Source organism: Pyrus communis, chromosome 4 (genome assembly GCF_041283825.1).
Source record: "Pyrus communis isolate YQ-2024b chromosome 4, ASM4128382v1, whole genome shotgun sequence".
Classification (NCBI taxonomy): domain Eukaryota; kingdom Viridiplantae; phylum Streptophyta; class Magnoliopsida; order Rosales; family Rosaceae; genus Pyrus; species Pyrus communis.
The window spans coordinates 6189031-6198495 of NC_142568.1; the positions used below are offsets into that span (position 1 = coordinate 6189031).

At 35.4% G+C, this 9465-nt stretch overlaps 1 long non-coding RNA gene and 1 pseudogene across 1 annotated transcript; one reads left to right on the plus strand and one right to left on the minus strand.

Annotated features, from left to right (window-relative positions):
- Positions 1–1612: 1612 nt before the first annotated feature.
- On the plus strand, positions 1613–2597 carry LOC137723338 (dehydration-responsive element-binding protein 1A pseudogene; annotated as a pseudogene).
- A 4292-nt stretch (positions 2598–6889) lies between these two features.
- LOC137723673 (uncharacterized) lies at positions 6890–9097 on the minus strand. The gene is made up of 4 exons (XR_011066943.2): positions 8816–9097; positions 7944–7996; positions 7755–7860; positions 6890–7156 (listed from the first exon to the last, which is right to left on the minus strand). It is a non-coding gene; the product is annotated as an uncharacterized LOC137723673 (long non-coding RNA).
- Positions 9098–9465: the final 368 nt, after the last annotated feature.

The window sequence follows — 9465 nt, forward strand, 5'->3', positions numbered from 1 at the left end:
ATTAATTTGTAACGACTTATACTTTATTATAATATTTTTAAGGTTTTTCAATCAAAATAATTTTTTAAATTTGTATAATTCTTTATTTTGATCTTTGAAATTTGAAATAAATAGAAGTGATATCTGAAATTGTCCACTATCAATCATTTTGGTCATTGGGTGAAAAATTATGTTAAATACAGATCAAAATGAGAGAATTATTCTTAATTTAATAAACAATAGACCAAAATAATTTGACTAAAATTTAGAGTATTTTTGTTATTTTATTATTATTTTATGGAGATTTTTCTCAGACTGACTAAAATGATTGATTGTTGACAAACTTATGGACCAATTCTATCTATTTCAAATCTTAAGAATCAAAATAAAGAATTATGCAAATCTAAAGCTTATTTGTAAATCTAATTTGCAAGACATCTTATGCCGTTTATCAACTTAGGAACGAAATCCGGTACTTTCTTAAAAATCACCATCTTACTTCAGTAAGCTTCCTTCTGCCACCTGTCCCCAGTCTTCATATAGTCAAAGTCAAATCAATCTATATATTCTCCACATTGTGTCAGTTTTTGTGTGCGTGTGTTGGGAACTCCGGAACTTGCGCATATATGCAAGCAACATTTCCCCACCTGGTGCCTCTCTCCTCCCTCGTGCCCACCCATCTTTCAGCCTCACCCGTTGGATTTGAAACCAGGCCAAGCCCAAACTGCAGGCCACATTAGGCCCAAAAGTTGGAATGGCAAATCGGTAAATAAAATAAAATCAACCCATTTTTGTGAAGAGTGGCAAAAAGGTAGATAAATCAAAATCAACCTAATTTTACCGTAACTTATGAATAGTGTCAAAACCCGTGAATTGCTATTGTGTCCTATGTGACATATTACTGACTCCCACATTAACAAAAGAGCGTGACTAACAGTTGACAGAGTCTGATTTAACGGTCAAATTGAAAATTTGATAAACGAATATATAAAGTTGCAATTAAAATAAAAGTTTGTATATAGAATTGATATATTTTAAAGATTTTGTACGAGATAACAATTGTATTCAAATATATATCAAGAAGTGGTTTCCTCCATGTGAGACAGCCAAAAAGGGACAATCGGAAAATTGTTGCGGCAAGGAACTTAGCTGGGATCCATAGCGCACATAGTTCGCACACAACACATCGACATTAAAAGGTGCCAAAATTTCAGCAACAAAAAAGAAAAAATAAATGACGTGCAGTTATGATGAATTTGGACTAGTATTTGAGCTCTACTTATTATTTTGTAGGCGGTGATGATGCTTTATTGTAATATTTTTAAATTTTGAAATCTTCTAAGTATATTTATATTTGAAAATAAAATAAAATAAAATACGAACATTACTTAGTTGGGTAAGTTTCCTTCTGCCACCTTCCAACGGTCCTCACATGGTCCAAGTCAAAAATCATTCTATATATTTTCTCTACATTGTCAGTCCCACTCTGTTTTTGTGTATGGGAACACCGGAACTTGCCTCTGTGGGCAACATTTCTCCACGTGGCGGCCTCTTCACACTCCGTGTGCAACTCGCATGGACCCGGGGCCCACTCAAGACCCTCCCAATCCAAAGCTATAAAAACCACCTCACTCTCTCCCCAATTTTCAGCCTGCAACCCTAAAAGTTGTACTAAAACACACTCTCAACTCACAGCTTTCTCGGACGCAGCAGAACAAATGAACACGATCACCAGGCAACTCTCCGATTCAGCCGAAAAGCCCGAATCGAGTTCCGACACAAGCGTCACGACTCGAAGCCAGCTAACTTCGTTCTCCGACGAGGAGGTCATTTTGGCGTCCAGCACGCCGAAGAAGCGAGCGGGGAGGAGAGTTTTCAACGAGACAAGGCACCCGGTTTACAGAGGAGTGAGGAGGAGGAACAACGATAAGTGGGTGTGCGAAATGAGAGAACCGAACAAGAAGAAGTCGAGGATATGGCTCGGAACTTATCCAACGGCAGAGATGGCAGCTCGGGCGCATGACGTGGCGGCATTGGCCTTTAGAGGGAGGCTTGCCTGCCTCAATTTTGCAGACTCGGCATGGCGCCTGCCTGTTCCGGCTTCCACTGATTCAGTGGATATCAGGCGGGCGGCCGCGGAGGCTGCAGAGACATTCAGGCCAGCTGAGTTTGGCGGAGTGTCGGAAAATGGGGATGATGAGAAGGAGAGCGAGAAGATGGAGGGGGAGAAGGATTGTGGAGGTGCGGAGCAAAGCGATTGTGGAGGTGCGGAGCAAAGCGACTGTGGAGGTGCGGAGCAAAGTGGCAGCTCGTTTTACTTGGATGAGGAGGAAATGTTCGCCATGCCAAGGTTGCTTGATAGTATGGCCGAAGGGCTTCTGCTCTCTCCACCTCGCCGTTCAGCTGGTGGCAACATGAACTGGGATGATATGGGAAGCAATGATGACGTCAATCTGTGGAGCTTCCCAAAGTAATAGATATTTATCCAGGTGTATTCATCATCCCTATGGACACTATGCGTTTATTTTTTCATTTAATTTTTGCCATTAAAAAAATAGTGTCTGTTGTTTATGCGTGTAAAAACAATTATAATTTATATATAGTTTGATTATATTTTAGTCCAAGGAAAATATCTTGTTTTAGACCTCTAAGGGTATTGATGGTACTAAATAATACACTGTTAGTGTTAGATATTTAGGTTCATTATCCATAAAGTTACTAAATTTGGATTGATTGAATATAAAGGTATCTAATTTTGTATGATTAAGATATGCGCTTTTATGGAAATATCTTGCTCTATTTTAGTATGTGGTGTAGCAGTGAAGTGAGGTGCTTGCCTCCATATTACGTCTGTGGCCATAAGTCCTTACACGTGTCAGGTATTGCATGAGTTGACTTGTGTCTTTATACAGGGTTTCATAGATCTGTTGAATTGGTGGCCTGGGTGTTAACTTTCTGAACTTGGCCTTCCTTCCTTGTCCCTGTTTCTCACCCATTGGTTAATCTGAACGTCGTGGCTCTATGTCCCCTTTATTTTATTTTACATGGAAGTGTTTTCAAAATAATCAAAAACGTTTTTGTTAAAAATGTTTTTAGAATTGATTCATAACAAAAATATAAGTGAATCTTGAAAATGCAGTTGGAGTGCTTTTTACAACTAGTTTTTCTTTCAAAACATACTTCAAGTATTTTTTAGAACTTAAAAACGTTTTCACCCATGACGATTTCAATCATTTAAAAGTACTTCAATCGAATTCTTACTTTAATTGTACGTGCTCATGAGAAACCCGGCATTAATCGATTATCATATGGGGAAACACAAGGGACCAGATCCCCAACTTTACTCACACCTGTTGCTGAGGTAGATTATATATTCCACTGCAACACCAAAATGAACGTAGGACACCATAGTCTTACTGTCTTAGGGTTTAGGGTTCAATCCACCTCTTACACAGGTGAACAAAGTTCCATGAAATAACTCACCCAGAAAATACGTACTTTCGAGTAAGGTAGATTAACCCAAGAGTCTACCTTTTACAGAGAAACATAAAAAATGAATGGCACAAGTGAAGAATGTATATAAACAACACCACTGCCAACAGAAAAAAAACTCCAGCCCAAGACACCTGTTACAGAGGAAGACAAACATGGCACCTATAAGCAAAGGTATGCGTGTCTTTTCTCTTCTCTGCCTTCGTCTTTCCGAGTTCGTTTCTTCTTCCAAAACAGGCATGCAGCCGTCTCCTTTTATTTCCCCTCATCGCTTGGAATCTTCCTTTAAATCCCAATTGTTTTGGTTTTGGTCTCAACCCTCCTCTTGTCAATTTAGTGAGGAATATGAAGGATAATATTGGGCATAAAAGGGAAGCACGAACTTTCCTACAAAAATGGTCAGAATGGTTCTCTAGCTGGGGTTTAAATCCCCAGCTAAAACGGATTGCATAATTTTGAAATCCGGACAGCAGTCATTATTCACTAAAACGACCATAATTCATTGGACGAATATCGGACTGACATGATTCTAGCGCCATTGGAAGGAAGACTTCCTTAGCTTTCCATCCATATGTGCTATGCAATCTGGTTTCTCTGAATGCATAAATGGCAGCCTACTGAAGTCGCTTGGCAGAAACTCCCACATTTCAGATTTTCCAAATTTTGTTTCACATCTGGGTTTTAGGCATCGCTTTGATATCCCGCAATCTTCTTTTGAACGTTCATGGACCATCTTTAAGCTCTCAAAACTCCTCCACTCAGGCTCAAAATTCCTTTCTTTGCATTTAGTCCTACAAAATAAGAAAACTACAAATAAACTACTAAAGGATGAAAAACTATTGCAAAGGGTATTTTTAAAGCAAGTCTTTTATCAGTTGGATGAGGAGGAAATGTTCACCTCACCCTTCAGGTGGCTGCATTTTTAAAGCAATGCTGATGTCAGTCTGTGAAGCTTCTTAAATTAATAGATTACACTTTGCGTTTATTTTTTTATTCAATTTTTACCACTAGATAAAATAGTGTCCGTTGTTTATACGCGTGAAAACAATTATAATTTATAAGGTTGTTGCGTTACATTTTAGTTGATCCTAAATATCTCACACTAACGTTGTCTTGTATATACCATTAATACCCTTAACGGTCTAAAACAAGATATTTTATATAAAGTTACTAAATTTGGAGTGATTGAATATAAAGGTATCTAATTTTGTGTGATTGAGATATCTTGTTCTTGTCTGGAATATCTTGCCCTTTCCTAGTATGTGGTGTAGTAATGAAAGGAGCTTGCTTTCCTCCATTATACGCATGTGGTCATAATTGTTACACGTGTCAGATATTGCATGGGATTGGTGCTCACGCGGCATATAATAATAGAAACGGAAAGAAAACTGTTATTAGCATTTCAAAAATCATATTCTACATTCTTTATAAGTGTATTTTTCTGTCTAATTATGGAAAGTTTGAAGTACCAAAATAGATTTTTGAAGTGCTAATAACAATTCCTAACGAAAATCACTTTTTACTTGTTTATGCACCAACACTATAGCTTTCCACTTATATTTACTAAATTAAGTGAAAAAGAGAAAAATTTCAAGAGAACAACTTCAAAATAGCATAAGAATTTGCTTCCTTAATTTGTTATCAAATAGCAATACATTTACACAAAAACGAGAGCAAGTACCGGGTTGTTATATTAACACTCCATATTTGGTTGACTGTACTCACATTTACTTTTTAAATTAAAATTTATCTTAGCACATCCCGCATGTTTTCTATTACTACCCTCATACCTAGAGGTGGAAATTTTTACCAAATTACCATACTAACCGCCCTACCAACCATACCATACCAAATTATTACCAAAAATTTGTACCAATTGGTAATGGTACGGTATTTGTACCGTACCATACTATTTCGATACGGCACTGGTATCCAAAACCAGTACCGATGGTATACCGTACCTACCAATATTATTAATATTATATTATGTATTTATTCATATAATTATTTGATGGCAAAATTAATAAAATTAATAATAATTATTGTAGAAGTGTAAAAAAAAAATATATATATACAATCACTCATAATGACAAACTTTACAACTTTCATAAAGAGGTCAGCTTCAAAATCCAACACTTTAATCCATAAACCTTAAATTTATATTTAATCGTCAATTGTCATTTACGCTTTATTCTTCTTACTGAATTTTATTTTTAAAATTTTATTTTTTGAAAACATGATCATCTGCCGGATGTAAGAAGATAAACAGTTTAGATCTTTGATATCACATTTCGATATTTACGGTTAACTGAAATATAAGTTGATGTCATATAGTTTGTAGAACCTTTATAAACATCAAGCAATATTTTTACTAACCGTAAAACTCTGAACATAATATTAACGATCCAAACCGTTCATCTTCCTGCATCCTCTAATAGATCATGGTTTCAAAAAAGAAAATCCAAAAAAAATAAAATTTGATGAGAAAAATGAAGCATAAATGTAAATAACAATCAACGATTAAATTTTGATCAATCATTTATATGATTATAATGGCGAATTTCAAAGTTAAGCTCTTTACGAAAGTTGTAAAGCTTGTTATTACGAGCGTTTATATATTTTTTTACACTTCTACATTAATTAAAAAATATTAAATTTTGGGCAAACTAAGTGGCATAAAACAAAGTGGCAATTACCATTGGCATACCATACCAACCAAACTATTTGGTATATTGAAAGTTTGGTACGGTAATGGTAATAGATTTTATCGTACCAAATATTTGGTATGGTAATTGGTACAGAGGTTTTGGTACGGTAATGTACCAAAACCACCCCTACTCATACCTCACACTCTCATACACCCACAATCATCAATTTACCACAAATCAAACTCTTCATCTGTTTCAAACAAAAGAATAACTACATTTTAAAGATAAAAAAGATGAATTAAATTGTTGTATAAAATCTCCTTTCTACCATTTGATTTATATAGACATCCAAATGCCCTTTCAAATTTTCTTGAACAATAACGTTGGATTCCAAACATGAAGCATAAACGTAGGAATTGTTAAGGTCATATCAGTTTGTATAAATGGCTTTCCCGAGATTTGCAAAAGGAAAACATTTGTTTGTTTAAATACTGCCAACGGACGTACATCATGTTATGAAGGATTATAACCAATTCTAAATTCCTTCACTACAACAGAATTGGTCTTTTATGACACACACAGACTGTAAACGGTTGTTCATGACGTGTGCTCCCAAACAGTAAAAGCCCTTATTGTAAAAGATGTTTTGGCAAATACGACGTTCTCTAGTAGCTGTGAATAATTTAAGCAAAACACGTCCTAAATGCTTTTTAAGGCATGCCTTGCGCACCTTAATTGGTATTAGATACGGCGTTGATGAAATGTTGTAATACTACGAAAATAATTACGGCATACCTGTGTGTCGTAATTTATATTTGATACGGCGTTTGTTGAGTGTCGTAATAATGTGAAAGCAATTACGGCATACATCGTATATCGTAAACAAAGACTAGCATCAACAATTACTGCTGATTTTGTATACAGTAAGAAATTTGTCACTTGAAAGACTTCACTTTTCGTTGAACACCTCCAAACAAAATCCTTTGAGAGTGAAATACTACTCCTAATGCTTGAACCACTCTAATTGCTATCTCTATCTGCATAGACATAAGCACATGGGGCAAAAGAAAATCCATTATACTACTACATGTAAAAATACACATTTAATCTCAAGTAAGAAATGTGATAATGAAAGGAAACCTAATCATTGTCATACAAACCTAAATTCCTAATTATGCCTTCACAGTTTTATTGTTTTACACTCATACATGTATCAAATGACTAAAATATACACAAATTATGCCCTTACAGTTTTATTGTTTCCTATAACTTGCATAAAAATCATATACTTGCGAGTAGATAAATTTATGAGTCTCTAACATTTCACGCATGAAGAATTGATGCAGCAAGTAGAAGATTGAATATTAGATTAGTGGACATGGTTATCAATTATGATATCCCAAAAAATTCTAAGGTAAGATTCACTGTTTTTTTACCTACTGGCTTGCTATTATCAATTTACATCAAAGTTAGCCATTTATCTGGTTTTTGGGTCTTAATATATTTCAAATTCAACATCAACAGAAGCACCAACAAATTTCAATTTTTTTTTCATTTCTTTTTGTTCCATTTTCTTCAATCCAATCAACTTTCTTGGGAACTAAAACAAAAGAACAAAAAGAGAGAGTTCCCAACCTGCCTCAACTTCGTCTTTGGAAACTAGGCACTGGGAACAGAAAGAGTTCTCAACCAAGATACTCTAGCTAGTCAAAGGAGATGGATTCGGTTGGTAAGTTAAGAGCTAGTCAAAACAAAATGTTAACTTAGAAATTGATAAAGACTTTAATACTAATAAAATTAAGTATAAACTTTTCCACTCATTACCACTACATTTGCAACCTCTTCGTTTAAAAATTCACCAAAGACTTGAATGCTACCTGAAAATAGTAAAAAGAAATAGAATATATAAGTGAATATAAATCATACCAAAGGAACTCAATATAATTATCATTTTTATCCGATAGTACAAACTAAACAAGGTACTACACTATTACTATAACAAACTCACAGAGTACTAGGCTAAGCAACAAAGTCGATAATTCAAGTATTAGGCTAAGCCCCAGTGTTATTCTACTACCACAACATACTCACAGATTATTTGGATTTTCAAAACAGATTATTTGGAATGCAGTATCACTATAAGTCTGTAACATCTCCATCTCCTTTGCAAAAGTAGAACCTTGTTGAGTACCCTATATGACCTAGAGGTCCGGGACATGCATACAAAGAAACTCAAGTCACTCAGCAATCCCAACCAAATCACACAAAGAGAGAGAGAGAGAGAGAGAGAGAGAGAGAGCAAAATTAACAAATCCCCAACACCATAATTAAAACTCTTCAGAATTCTGAAACAGATCTAAGTATGAAACTGAAAAGCAAGAGTTTGCACTATAATTCTACAATTATCTATTCCTTATGATGACTTGTAAACTAAAAATCAAAAGATGTGATTTTGTATTCGATGACAGATCGAAAACAAGCACTAAGTGGTTACTAATTCACAAAGGGTCTTACTGTCAACATTTTAAATAACAAAACCCTAATTTTGCGCTCAAATTGCCAAAAATTAAACAAATTATAATTAACATTTGATTCCAGAATTGACCAAATCCAAATCCAAATCCCTAAATTCAAATTCAAATACCTAAATCTAGAAAGCCCCAATTTATTTCAATCTTAAATCCCTAATTGCATACCTTATTTGGAACATAGATGGTGGTCAGGAGTCAGGACCGTTAAGTGCAGGTGGCGGGAGAGAGTCGCGAGTCGACATGAAATGATGGTGGTACCGTGGTTGGAGACGAGAGAGATATCGAGGCCACTGGGATTGGGAGATACGAGAGTGAGTCAACAACACTTCGACAAACGGGGACGGATGGAGGAGCTTCGCTGGAAATGAGAGATACGAATATGAGAGAGTGAAAGTCGAGAAAGATACTGTGTGAGAGAGGCAAAGAGAAACAAACAGAACCTGAGATATGTATGGTAAATGAAAGGTGTAGATTGAATATCATGATTTGGATCTGAAATCAACAGTCCAAGCCGGTTACCGGTTCCTCATTTATTAAAGAAAAATAAAGGGATGTGTGGGGAAGCTATGTGGGAGCGGGATCTTGATTCAAGAAAAGTAAAAGAACGCGCGGGGTGGGAAGTTTAGGTGGGAAGGTATTTATGACGTATTATTCGTGTCATAAAGGCTAGGTACTTAAATATATAGAAAATTCACTTTACGATATAACACGAAGATTTAAAAGAGAAGGAAAGTACATCGTATAAATTGTCAAATACAGCACACAACGCTTAAGTCATAAATATTTTAATGGGTAAAATACAAAAAACTACCTCA